This window comes from Schistocerca nitens, unplaced genomic scaffold (genome assembly GCF_023898315.1).
Source record: "Schistocerca nitens isolate TAMUIC-IGC-003100 unplaced genomic scaffold, iqSchNite1.1 HiC_scaffold_338, whole genome shotgun sequence".
NCBI lineage: Eukaryota > Metazoa > Arthropoda > Insecta > Orthoptera > Acrididae > Schistocerca > Schistocerca nitens.
The window spans coordinates 1680498-1695405 of NW_026045872.1; the positions used below are offsets into that span (position 1 = coordinate 1680498).

The 14908-nt window shown below is 43.6% G+C and overlaps 1 protein-coding gene and 1 non-coding gene across 2 annotated transcripts in view; both read left to right on the forward strand.

Annotated features, from left to right (window-relative positions):
• Positions 1-14908, forward strand: part of LOC126227747 (leucine-rich repeat-containing protein 15-like) — a 1015582-nt gene that overhangs the window by 896114 nt on the left and 104560 nt on the right. The gene's annotated exons all lie outside the window — the stretch shown is intronic.
• Positions 5831-5905, forward strand: Trnap-cgg (transfer RNA proline (anticodon CGG)). Its single transcript has one exon. It is a non-coding gene; the product is annotated as a tRNA-Pro (tRNA).

Below are 14908 nucleotides of genomic sequence, written 5' to 3' on the forward strand. Positions count from 1 at the left end.
AGCACAACATCAGATTATGAAAGGAGGGGGAGGGAAATCCGCCGTTCCGTTTTCAAAGTAAATTCTGAACATTTTCCTTGAACAATTAAAGGAAATCACGGTAAACCTACATATGGATTGCCGGACGAGGATCTGAACCGTCTTCCTCCTCGATGCGAAACCATCGTGCTAACAACTACACCAACTAGCTCGGTTTTGCTTACGAGAATGAGTTCTGTTATTAAGTTCGAAAGACACGAACGAGGAGAAATGATAGCGCAAGCAGTATCCGAGATCGAAGTGTAATAGATAGATGGAAAAGTGATACATGGAAACCTTTCCCATAAATTGAAATTTTCGTATTTCTATTGGAATATTCACGAGGTTCAATATAAATGCATAGTTACATGTGAATGCATAGTTCCATGTGTCTCACTCTTGTCCACACTTTCATTGTGAACTGAATGTATAGATTTGGTGAAATTTACAGAGTGAGGCGGTTAAGACAATGGACACGTGTTAGGGAGAAAGGCGGTTAAGATCCTCACCCAACGAATATAGATTTAGCTTTCCGATCGTTTCCGAGTAAATGCTTGAGATAAATACCAGAAAGGTCCATAAAAACAGAATACGGCCGAATTACTTCCTCATCCTTTCCTATTCCGAGTCTCTAGTTAAGGACATAGCCGATAGGACGTTAAAGCCTGATCTTCAGCCTTGTATGAAATGTCTACTGCGCTGGCAGGAAACTATCGTTCGCAACCTGCCGTGCGTAGTAAAACTGATGAATTCATTGAAACAGGTCAAACAACCACATAATGAAGTAATATTTCAACCATTTTCCGACGTTCCAAGACACAGTGAACATTAGTAGTAGGGCTGTACTACGTACCAAGTGTAATTCACTACGTGATTAATTCGTGGACTGAGTTGTGGGACGAAATTCAACGGTATATCAAAATAATAAATTGTCTGCATAGCTTATAGCCGCACAGGACTTGCATGTTGCCGGCAAAGTGTATATAAGGGCTTAGATTAGTCGCTGTATAAGCCATACGCCTAGCGGAGTATATCGTGTTGAGCCGGCCGGGATGGCCGAGCGGTTCTAGGCGCTACAGTCTGGAACCGTGCGACCGCGCGGTCGAAGGTTCGAATCCTGCCTCGGGCATGGATGTGTGTGATGCCCTTAGGTTAGTTAAGTTTAAGTAGTTCTAAGTTCTAGGGGACTGATGACCTCAGAAGTTAAGTCCCATAGTGCTCTGAGTCATTTGAACCATTTTATATCGTATCATTCCATGTAGGCTTTCACGGCCGGCGTCTTCATCAATAAACACTTCCGGGCTAAGTTGCCGTGGTCGATCTGTAAAACTTCTTCTCCCTAACGTTTCGTTCTCAACTACGGAGAACATCTTCGTTCTCGTCAAACAGTCTATAAAACAATTGAAAACGTCGAAATGACGACATCCGCTGCAGACAAAAAGAAGAATACTCTGAAGAACATTTCCGCCAGCGAACTTGTCGAGGGACCCTGTGTATTTCGTGGATGTAGACTTTAGTATCGATATCAACGATTCCTTTTCGCATGGCAATGGATGGTTCACTGTAGCCATTGTAAGAGGTGGTAGTGGTGTTACTGCTGTTGGTGGCCTGGAGAGTTTCGTCGATAGAGACATCATCGCCTATCGCACATATCATATTGGAGAACTTGCTAATAAAGATTTTGGAAAATCTCTTTATATGACTCACCTCCGAAGATGTTCTCCGTAGTTGAGAACGAAACGTTAGGGAGAAGAAGTTTTACAGATCGACCACGGCAACTTAGCCCGGAAGTGTTTATTCACTTTATATCGTGCTGATATTTATTAAGAGGCGTGTCCTTTTATTGTGATGCCTGTAGCATGGATATTAGACACCGAATCAATAACAGAGGCTATTTTCCGCCTTTGAATCCTCCTTCAGATTATAAACAAATTCTTTTTTCCCCTTGTGTTTAACAGCCGGTACAGTCTCAATAAACTATTTTGTAGTTAGAACTACCACAGCTTAGATTAAACATTGTTGCTGTAAAGAAATTTCCTAAACCTCTCCAGAATAATCTTAGAAATCCCTTTAAATAATTTTCTGGAAATAAATGAAAATACTTCAAGTCTGCTTTGGCTGTACACAGGTTCCTTTATTAGACAACAGAATCGGTTTCACACCGTAATAAGTTCGTCTTCAGGTGATAACCTGTACCGAATACAAACGGTTTTTTTTATAAACGCTGTTGATACAAAGTGTAAAATAGCGAGAAAGAGGAAAAGGTTTTTGCTCACAACTTTTCATTTCATTAGGATAGAGAGACTGTTTGATGCCCCAACGTTCAAGTTGTAAATCGATTAATTGCGTAACCTCTTAAAAAGGTTGACCATCGGATGGCCAAACTTTGGGTTTATACACCGTAAGGCGAACGTCGAAAGTGTCAAAACTCATGCCCTAATAAAATACTTACGAAACGAGGGAAAATCACTGGTAATTAGGACACATACGGCAGAAGCACCATTAATAAGACACCGTGTAGTGAAAGATTGCACTCGCCAAAGCAGTGCTATAGTAGACTCAAGGACTAAAAAGTTGACTCATTACTAAACATATTGCGTAAATGCACTCCACATTAAAGGAGGAGTGCAGTTAGCACATACAAGATCTGTGGCAGGTGTCTAAAACAATAGCTCATGTAGAACACCTACAGACAAACAAGATCAGACGGTTGTGAAGGAACTATGGAAGTTTAAAGTGGTGATCCGGTGATACGTTCTTCCATCAGGCTATTGAGAATCCTTCTTGTATGGTATGCATCAGCGCAGTTTTATTGATAACTTCCAAAAAAGCTTTTTCTTATCAGTTCTTCTCGGTTCACAAGTGTTCTGTTGCTGTTCCATTTTTCCCTGTATATTCTTGACGATATACGGTTGAAATTTTGTCGGTTCTTGTTTGTCTGTAGGTGATCTACTTAACTATGGTTTTACCCACCCGACGAATAGTTGAATATGCTAACTTCGCTTCTAATATAGATTGCACTTTAGCACTATGTTTAATAATCAGCCAACTTTAAGCTCTTGTGTCTATTATAACACAGCTTTGGCTAGTGTAGTCTTTCACTACATGGTGTCCGTTACCACTTTCTTTGCCCTGTGCGTGTTAATCTTCAGCGATTTGCTCTCGTTTCTACGTATTTTTTTGGAGCATGAGTGTCCATTATCACTGCTTCTGCCCTATATGTTCTAATTTGGAGTGATCTGATCTTGTCCCTAGGTATTCCCTTGGAGGATCAGTTTTGACGATTTCGACGTCCACCTTGCGGTGTATAAATTCCAAGTTTAGCCACTCAGTGATCAACTTTTAAGAGGTTACACAATGAATCGGTTTACAACTAGTACGTTGGGATATTGCACATGGTTTCTAGCCTTATGAAGTGAAATTTTGTGAGGAGGAACCTATTCATTTTTTTCGCTATAATACACTATATGTTAACAGCTATCACCTGAAGATGCACCTACAACGAAGTGTGACCGTTTTGTTGCCTAATAAAGGAAACTGTATGCGGCTAACACGGTGTCTATTATCGTTGCTTCTGTCGTATGTGTTCTAATTACCAGTGATTTGCTAAGTATTTTATTGGGCATGAGCTTTGACGCTCTCGACGTTCGCCTTACGGTGTATAAACCCAAAGTTTACCCATCCGATAGTCAACCTTTTTAAGAGGTTACGCAATTAATCGATTTACAACTTGAAGTTCAAGTTCAGCTGCACACAGCTGTGACTCATGCAATGTCGGAACGTACGGACACTCTCATTCAAGGTGCTCAACTGTCCGTCATAGTCTGACGTCCTCCCTCATGATGCAACGTTCAACCGTTAGGAAATTGAAGAAACGACTTCAGCGTGTTTGTAGGCACAAAAATAAAAACTAACCTGTCCTTCTCAATGAGAACGAATGGTACCATGCAGGCATAACGGTCCTGTCCATAATGTGGCGTAAGGCCGTAGCACTGAACGGAGATTATATTGACAAACAATATTTAGTAGCCAAAAGAATGGGGAATTGAATTGTGTATTGTAATCCTGAATAGCGCCAACGTGATGTCAGAGAAAAATTTAACGTCTCTCGTATTCCGGCCCTTGGAACGAGCAACCCGAAAAAGGAGAGGCTAGTCGGCTGTTCAGATACTAGTGATGAGCAAGTATGGAAACTGGTAGAACGGAGGTGAAACTGCGAGCAGGCGACAAAGTGTGGAACGTCCGCACGTCATCACGGAGCGTGGAGCTGGAAGCTTGTACGCTCTGTTCAAAAGGACACGCGGCGATTGTAGCACATCTGACAACACAGTTCATATCTGGTAGAGATCAAAATGTTCAGCGCCCATAGCTGAACATAGGGTTCCACAGCAGACAACCTTACGTGTCGCCATGTCGACCCAACGATTTAGTCAATTACGACTGCAGTGGGGCAGTAAACATCAAGACTGGACAGGAAATCAATGGAGACGTGTCGCCGGCTGCTGTATTATTTGTCGTCATAATACTCTTCGATGACCGGCTGCCACTATCACTCGACATACAGTTCCGTTGTGACGTAACGGATGATATTTTTCGGCTCTCCCTGTATGCGCTATAAATCTTCGGTACGCTGCCTATTGAGACACCAAACATTTCGGATGCTTTGCTTATAGAAGCACCCTATGTACGACCACCAACAACTTGACCACGCTAAAATCACTTAGCTCCGACATAACACAATCACAACCATGCAGAGCACTTTTGTGACTACAATTGGCACTTTGAAACGTGTGCTGTTCGCATTGTAGGTGGCATTGTTGGTGTCTCCAGAATGAATTTTCAGTCTGCAGCGGTGTGTCGACTGATTTGAAACTTCTTGAAAGATTCAAAAAATTCATTATTAGTGCATGGATAGATCTGTCGGTAGGGCACTTTCGCGCTAAAGGCGAAGGTCTCATGTTCGTGTCCCGCTGCGGCACACAGTTTTAATCTGCCAGGAACTTTCATATGGTTGGCGTTGCTGGGAGGAACGATTGTAGTGTACATGTGGACGAAAAGGTAACGTGTCACACGGTCCTCGATGTTGATATTGCTTAACATCCTCAACTGCCTCGTGATATCGAATACTTGTATACAAGCCGTTATTATACAAAGTAACACGGTTTGCGAGGAAAGACATTGTTGTGATTGCTGTAGACATATATTCATACCCCTCACCATCGGCTAATGGGGTCGGAGTATTGCTATCGTGTACTCCCCATCGACTCAGATGATTGGCACTGAATCACAGAGGGAGGTTCCACAGCGTGTAACACATTGGATTCAGATTCAGGAAGAATAGGTTCGAATTCCTCCTGACATCCATATTTAGATTGTAAACGCCGTGATGGTACTTTTGAGTACATTAGTTTTCTTTTCCATCATTGTTGTATCTGCTCAAGTTTGTGACAATCGGATACTCAGGGGGCTATCCTACTGAACCGTGTGGGTATCAACATGCGTACAATATCCCATATATAGGGAACTACAACAGGTTTTTTGAAACGACAAAAGGCACTTAAATTAAACACAGTCCATTGTTTCACTTGTAGACAGTTGGCGGTCCGTTATCAGTCTATCTCAGTCCAACATCAATCATCTCCCTTAGCCACGTAACTCAGTTCGTTCAGCAGTTTCACATCACGCATATTTGAATTACTTAGTTACTTCCAGAATGAGATTTTCACCCTGCAGCGGAGTGTGCGCTGATATGAAACTTCCTGGCAGATTAAAACTGTGTGCCCGACCGAGACTCGAACCCGGGCGTGAGTCGTGCTTCGGTAGCTCAGTTGGTAGAGCACTTGCCCGCGGAAGGCAAAGGTCCCGAGTTCGAGTCTCGGTCGGGCACACAGTTTTAATCTGCCAGGAAGTTTCATATCAGCGCACACTGCGCTGCAGAGTGAAACTCTCATTCTGGAAACATCCCCCAGGCTGTGGCTAAGCCATGTCTCCACAATATCCTTTCTTTCAGGAGTGCTAGTTCTGCAAGGTTCGCAGAAGAGCTTCTGTAAAGTTTGGAAGGTAGGAGACGAGGTACTGGCAGAAGTAAAGCTGTGAGTACCGGGCGTGAGTCGTGCTTCGGTAGCTCAGTTGGTAGAGCACTTGCCCGCGAAAGGCAAAGGTCCCGAGTTCGAGTCTCGGTCGGGCACACAGTTTTAATCTGCCAGGAAGTTACTTAGTTACTTCTTCCGAAACTGTTCAAGGCATCATTTGATATTCAACGTTTATACACGGTTGCCTAAGAGATTAGTCTACTATGTGCTATTTATGGCTGCCACAAACGTGCCATTCGAAAATATTCAAACTACTCAGGATTTACGATTCTAAACACTTTTACTTTATTTACGATATTGTAGTGCCTGTGATATTAACAACACAAACACTGCAATATTGTATTTATCCACCTATTCCAGGCAGAGACTTTGAATTAAAATATCTCCCCCCTCCCCCGTACGGGAATTACGTAGCATGTCTACGTGTAAACGAGTACAGGATGTGACGCAGCCACGACGACATTCGGAAGTTTTCGTCTCTCCATGAGCCATGCCACGGACAGCCAACGCGGTTTTAGGGACCGCTCGCTTAAAGCGAGAAATTCGGGTTCGAGTCCCGATCCGCCACAAATTTCCACTGTCGTCATTCCGTTATACCGTTGTGTCTAAACATTGTTGTCTTATAAAATTACTTGCCATGAATATTCAGCGAAACACAGGACTCAAGTAGTTCTCCTCGTCATTTTCAGACTTATCATACTTCAGCATTAGACTTTGGTCCACGCTTCTGACTGTCACCCTTGACTCTTACGCTAGTCGCCGGCCCGGATGTCTCGAAAGCGCGCTCAATCTACCGGCGATTCTTTCGCCCTTCGCGCCTTACTGTGCGATTCAGAAACTTCTAGAGTATTAGCAGTATCACAGCTACAGGAAATGGGCTGCTAATATTGATCTTTATGAAAAGTATGGTTCATGTTATCCTTACATGCCTCGTGTCCTGCGACCTGGCCATCAACGAGACGTCAAACCCTCATCTCGTTTCCTTCTTTAGAACTGAATCAAAATTGTAGCTTAACGGCGCTGTATTACAAACAGTTGTCACATTAGCTTAAGTGGCCACTCTCACAGAACCGTCCCAACCTTGTAACGATCGGTATTGATGGTAGGCGGGCAGGTACTTGACCTGTGGCGCGCGCTGAAAGGAGCGCTGACGTGCGTGGGTGTGTCGGTAGGTGGCGGCGAGCGCCGACGGCGCCGGAGGGGGAGGGGAGGGGTGTTAGGGGGAGATAAGGGGTGCTCCACAAATTACCGCGTCAGGTCGGGGCGTCCAATTACAGACTGTCAGCAGCAAAGGTGTCCAGCCTGCGAGCTGACGCAGCCCCGGGGGATAGCCTGTCAGGCTGCATCAGATATCGTTACAACGTGCGTGAGCATCCGTCGTTCGCTAGACCTAGTGCATCGGCTGTGCCTGATTGTACCTATTATGCTCTAAATAAATATATCAGCTACTCATGAAATTCATTTGCGTGTGATATCCGTCAGCGGCACTCAGTTGCAATTTAATTTATTTTTTGAATTTGTATTTGATTCTGGTACAAATCTCTGCATGCAGTGTACACGTAATCTCTTATGGCTTATGGAGCGTACATCTAGTACTGCCCTTGTGATATAAATCTAAGTCAGAAGCCGAATTCGTTAGTCCAATAGTGACAAAAATGTTCTGATGTTGACAATTAAGTAGTTCAAAAATGTTCAAATGTGTGTGAAATCTTATGGGACTTAACTGCTAAGGTCATCAGTTCCTAAGCTTACAGACTACTTAACCTAAATTATCTCAAGTACAAACACACACACCCATGCCCGAGGGAGGACTCAAACCTTCGCCTGGACCAGCCGCACAGTCCATGACTGCAGCGCCTTAGACCACTCGGCTAATCCTGCGCGGCGGACAATTAAGTAAAATTATGAATAAAACAATTTACTGAGTCTGTCACTTGTCTGTTTCCTCGCTAGTCGTTTCGATGTTTCACATAATCATCTTCAGTTGGAGAATTGTGTAGCTAAGTTCCTGTTATTAGTGTAGACTACAGATGCCTTCTCACAGCAGCAGACCAAGTGCAAGGCTATGCTCCGTCTTTCGCCAGTGATGAAATTGGTTGTTGAGAAAAGGCAGTGTTAAAGGTAAAAAAAGGCGAATTGGTATGGGTACAGTGCACTCACAAAGGAATCGCAGCGGCGTTTGCATTAAGATATAGAGAGAAATCACTGAGAACTAGACCTGGGTGGCCGGTGGCGAATTGAACATCAGTCCACCCGAAGTTGAATCAAACATCTGTCTGCTCACAGCACATAAAAGGTTTAGTTTCAAACGTGGCACACGTTACGAATTATATACTATCTACTCAGAAGTATCTGTTCATTTGTTAAAAGACGTGTCCACCCTTCGCCTTTATGACGGTTTTAGCTTTTCTGGGGGTGCTTTCCATTAGGTGTCTGGATGTATTTTTAGGAATGGCAGACATTTTGTCCATAATATTCCGCTAGCGGTGCCCCTTTTTCCGCCATTAATGGAGGACCTCAGAAGTGCACAATTCATTTTCACGCGAAAAAAGTTTCTGAAGAACAACAGATTGCACTGAAAATTAAGGGAAAGGGTGAGGAACATGTTAAAAATGGACTGTATTGCAGCTTACCTTCAACAGAGGAAACTTACATACTTTACGTATATATTACTCATGACTGCGTTACATTACGAACCTTCACGAAAAAATCTTAGGAATTGTACTATTTTCGAAATTTACTCACCACAAAATCACAGAACTCAGTAAAGTAAACAACATTTTAAATATCAGGTAGCAGAGAATTACATACCACATTATTACAGCATGAATTTCCCTTCGTTCCTCGGGCAGATGCTAATAAACTATTTCAGGAACTGTCAGACGCTTCATTGCTACCCTGCACTGTATTTTGAGTAGCGTGACATTCGTTGTAAATTGTAGTTATGTGACTGAAAGTAATTTTCACAAGCAACACAAGAGTACTTGATGCTTTTGTACCGTTTCCTCTGGTAACAAGGCGCACACAATTATTTCCTGCAGTTGACGCCTTTCTGCGATATCGGCGTGACCTCAACCAACCATAGCCGTAGCTGTATGGGCAGAGGTGTCTCATCGTTTCTTCGTCGTACCATTACGTTAATTATCAGCCCTCTGATTAAGAGCCGCGCAGCATAGCTGCGTGGCCTGAGGCCTCTTGTCACCGTTCGGGTGGCTCCCCCTGTCGGAGATTCGAGTCCTTAGCGTAAGTTAGTGTAATTTAGATTAGGTAGTGTCTAAGCTTAGGCACCGATGACCTCAGCAGTTTGGTCCCATAAGATCTTTCCACAAATTTCCATTTTCTGAGCAAGTGACGCAAGAACGCCCTCCGGCTGTCCGAGTCATAGTCGTTTCCAGCTTTCCGAGCTTTCATACCGACCACGTTGAGAACAGAAAAAAATAACCATTGGCGATTGCAGTGTATTTCTAGCCACATCATAGGTTGTGCTATTAACCGTATCAATGCCCCCTTTCATCTGGTTGTAAAATAAGATAATTTCAGGTTTGTTCATGGGCCCATTTTTGTCGTCGATCATATTGTCGAAGTGGAGACTTGATAAGAAAATCACATTTTGGTTTTTACGGGGAATGTACGAAACCATCGTACTCTCTCTCTCTCTTGAAACCTAAAAGGCTCTTCTTGACATATTTTTGAACTCAGCCAGATTTTTCCATATATATTCTTCTTCAAGGTGGCAACGTCTGAAAGTCTTATCTGTCAGTTAATTCATTAGGGGGACGTCGCCGAACCATTTGTCAGTGGTCAGATTAGGCCTGTGTTGATTACTGGCATTATCTTTCTGCGAACGACGTCAGAACAGTGATTACTGACATGATCCTCCTACTCCGGTTGCTTGCCAGCATATATTTTCCTCTCGCAGGTGTAGCATATATTTGTGTCAACAAGGGAAAAAATTTGGGCGACATACTTTGCTGGCTTGGACGGGATGTACTGACGAACACGGCAATGCCACCGGAGGCTTCCAGTTTTTCATCGGGAGTAACATATTCTTCAAAGGAGTAACATTTATGGCAGTTAACAACAAATATTTCAAATATTTCTCTTATTGGAACAAGTCGGTCGGTCGTTTTCCTATCTGCTTGCATCTCGTTGCAGTTAAATGGAATGCATCTCATCAAAAATTGTAAACAAGTCAACGACGAGGTGAGCCTAAATGACTCACCCCGACTTCATTGTTATCCCACAACACTTCCAAATTTAGGCGCGACGCTTGATAGACACCATCAAGATACAGGAAGCCAATAAAAGCTTTTATTTCAACCAGGTTCGTTATACGAGCATCCCTAGGACGTGTGGGAGCTGGTATCACTTTGTCAGTGTATTGATTCGTCCATTAACGAGTGAGTTCAGAAATGACCCGTCGTAAAGAAGCCGCCACGCGTCAGAGATAGTTTCCACATGTCTGGCTTCACGTTTCACACCAGGAACATGAATAAGTAATTTTTACTTCTCGTGTTTCTACTGTTCGGTAGATGACGTTCATTCCACATTCCATTGGATCGAGCCAGTGACCTTCTTGTTTCTCATTCGTTTCGCACGTTCTTCAATTTCATTTTCAGTGTCAGTATCAGGAAGATCATCAAAGGCGTTGTCATCCTTCAAAGCCACATCAAACAGAGCCCTGTGCAGCCTGCCAAAGTTTTTAGTGTTGTCACCATCAAAGATTCGTCGTGAACTCTTCATACTGCAATACTGGCTGCTAGAAATTACATGAATGGTGACCCCGCTCCTACTAGGTACAGACTGGTTTTTATACCTGAAATTTATTCTACGATCGAATTAACTGCCCCCATAATCACAGATGACAACACAGTTTGGCGGAAAATGAAAATTTGCAAAACTCCTGTCTCTTTTCTGAAGGATTTATTGAAGCCTGCCGCTGTCATTCTCTTTATTCCTGTACGATTCTGAAATTTCGGCCTTAGGCCATGTTCAAGCATCATGAAGGTTTACTCGGTTGGTAATTCACCTGTTCCCTCTTTTTTAATCCACATAGTTGGCTCCTGGTCCATGGCTTCAGTTCTACAGTCTGGGGAATTACATACACAATTTGCAGCTTATTAAAACCTTTTAATAAGCTTAAATCTAGTGTTTTCACGGAAATTTGTGTGTGACGTTCCCGAGATTGTAGAACTGAAGCCATGGACGAAGAACCAACTATGTGGATTACAAAAGAGGGAACAGATGAATTACCAACAAAGTTAGGCTCCATGATACTTGAAAATGGCCTAAGGCCGAAATTGTGGAATCGTACAGGAATAAAAAGAATGGCAGCTGAAGGCTTCAAGAAATCTTTCAAAAAATTCGTCGCAGCTGCGGACTCTATCGCATTATTATATTCCTATGCCTGCAAACTTACACGAAAATTGGCGCAACACCTGTGTGGTGAAGAGGTATGCTGCCAAGTTCGACCTTGGGCGGTGACGCGACTGTCCGTTAGAAGTACGGAAATCCGGAGGATATTGACTCAAAGAACGTTCCACAACACTGTCGCGAACCGTGGAAAGGAAACCGAAACAATCATGCAGCTCTTGAGTGGGCGTCGCTAGTGGAAGATTAAGAGCCTAAACCAGAGAAGGTACTCATGTTGGACACTGGGGTGGTGCTCTATGACAGGCTGTATTGTCATGCTGACGCAATCAGTCACCCATCCGAATTGTTGCTCTGCGATACACATTACAGAGGCTGTAAAATATGTTAATATCAATACTCATTTAACGTCTCCTTAAGCGCAATGAGCGACTACAACATAACCAAGGGTAACACCGTCATATGACAACACCACCACATTCATACTTCACAGTTGGTGCTACACACAATCGCAAGCAAAGCTCTCCAGTGATTTACCAAACCGAAAGTCTTCCATCAGACAGTCACAGGGTACAGCGTGATTCATCACTCCAGATCATTCGTTTTCAGTCATCCGCTGTCCAGTTGCGCCGCTCTTCACTCCACCTCAAGCGTCGCCTAGAACTAACCATAAAAATGTGTGGTTTATGAGGAGCTTCTCGACCACTGTATCCCTTTTTTTGTTTCTGTGTTTAGAGTCATTGTGGTAACTGGACCGCTGACAGCTGGTAACTCACAGGCAGCTCCTTCCGCTTATTTTATGCGTTCTCTTTGCTTAGCTCTGATTGTTCTTTCAAGTTTCCACTTCGCAGTCATATCACCAACAGTCGAAGTGGGCTGTTTTAGACGGGTTGAAATATCACGCATTTACTTACTCAGGTGACACGCAGGTACAAGTCCACATCTGAAGTCACTGAGCTCTTGTGACCGACCGATTCTGGTGTTCCTGCTCCTCTACTGACGATACTCCGTTTCTCGTTTTTACACTGGAAGCGCCTCTTGTGATATCAAGTGGCCAATTCCGCGTTACATACGACGGTTCGCATACTTTTCATCAGGTAGTGTACGTTTTTGCCATGCCCTTGCCGCAGTGGTAAAACCGTTTCCCGTCAGATTACCGAAGATAAGCGATGTCGGACTGGGCTATCACTTGGATGGGTGACCATCCGGTCTGCTGAGCGCTGGTGGCAAGCGGGGTGCGCTCAACGTTTGTGAGGCAAACTGAGCAGCTACTTGATTGAGAAGTAGCGGCTCCGGTCTCGTAAACTGACATACGATCGGGAGAGCGGTGTGCTGACCACATGCCCCTCCGTATCCGCATCCAGTGACGCCTGTGGGCTGAGGATGACACGGCGGCCGGTCGGTACCGTTGGGCCTTCCAAAGCCGGTTCGCACGAAGTTTACTTTTTAGTTTTAGTGAACGTGTTTACATTGGTTAACATATTCAGTGCAATAGAGTCGCAAAAAGAATTGGGCTAAGGGATCTAAGGAATTTCTCTGTATCAGAGTAAGTGTAGAACTCGCCAACGGCCTTGCGTTGTTGAACACACCGGTTCCCGTCAGGTCACGGAAGCTATCCATACCTGGGTTGGACGGTTAACCATCACAATACATCACGCGCTGTTGGTATTTTTCCGTCTTCCTTCCTGCAAACAAGAGGACTAGAACCCGGCATTAAGTTCCAGACCTCCCCCTAGTGTCTCATGGAGTGAGGTCATTAACAGAGTCGAGAGGAACGACGGTTCAATCCCGTCTCCAGCCATCCTGATTTAGTTTTTCCGTGATTTCCCTAAATCGTTTCAGGCAAATGCCGGGATGGTTCCTTTGAAAGGGCACGGCCGATTTCCTTCCCAATCCTTCCCTAACCCGAGCTTGCGCTCCGTCTCTAATGACCTCGTTGTCGACGGGACGTTAAACACTAACCACCACCACCACCACATTAACAGAGTCCACCAGGTGGGGATGCTAACATCGGCGGCTCGCCTGGTGCTATTTAAGAAGAGTAGACCACATGCTGACACCGGTTTTCAAATGGCTCTGAGCACAATGGGACTTAACTTCTGAGGTCATCAGTCCCCTAAAACTACTTAAACCTAACTAACATAAGGACATCACACACATCCATGCCTGAGGCACGATTCGAACCTGCAACCGTAGCGGTCACGCGGTTCCAGATGTAGCGCCTAGAACCACCTGGCCACCCCGGCCAGCGTACCGGTTTTCAATCTCTCGCTTCTCTCATCATCGTACAACGCAAACATGACACCGTACTACACACACGCACACACACACACACACACACATACACACACACACACACACACACACACACACACACACATGCGCTCGCCTTCGCGGAAGGAAGTGTCAGTGTGTACGAAGTAAAGACGTATGCAATTAGGCGGTTGAGCCTGTACCTCGGTGTCACCCAGCCTACCATGCCACACGAGTTTACATTTATTTTAGTTTTTTGGTTCCTTATATAAGAAACTTCGGTCAGATTTTGAAAATTATTTAAGATAATTCTCATTGATTGTTCCATCTCCAACTGCATACATTTTTAATTCAATTACATTTTTCGATCACTGTAATCGTCTTCAGATCTAAGTAGCTGCATCACCAACCCGTCTTGACTACTCAGATAAATATGTCAGAGTGCTGAAAGTTAACTGGGTGTAGAGTTTGAACTCTCACTGCGATGAAAGAAAAAAAAGCCACACAAAATGCTAACGCTGGCACTTGTCAAGGACAGGAAAATAATACGACAATTGATAGAAAATGCTGCGTGCATGTCCGGTGATAGATTCAGTCCACTGACTTCCCAGATTAAGGAACACACTAACTTTTGCAATAAACCAAGTCGCTCACTACAAATATACATCGTTGGAGTACCGTAGACTAAAACCAGCTTCTTTTAGCCCAAAATATAATACTTTCTCTGATACCGACTGTAATTTCCACTCAGTACGTGCGCAACACATATGTGTGGAAAATTTATTCGCACTACTTGTAGTGACTACAACGCCCCCGAGAAAAAGATTTTCTGTAATTAGTCAGTTTCATTTCTTTCTCATCAATAATATTAAATAATACAGGACTGCATTTTCTACCACAGTTTTATCCGAAGTCATGCAAGATAAAATACATCCGATAATGCAAATGACTATAAGCAGTGGTTCGACTTGTATGAATATATCGTTTGCCTGAATTACCGTAATTTTCTACAAGCTGAAATAAGCAATAAAAATAAAATCGCTAATACTATCATTAAAGAATATTTCTCACTATATTATTTCTGTTCCTAAGCAGTCCACTGTTTACCACACGAAGTCGAAATGATTGTATGTATTCTGTGACCACAAAATTAAATATTTTTTATTATTATGCAG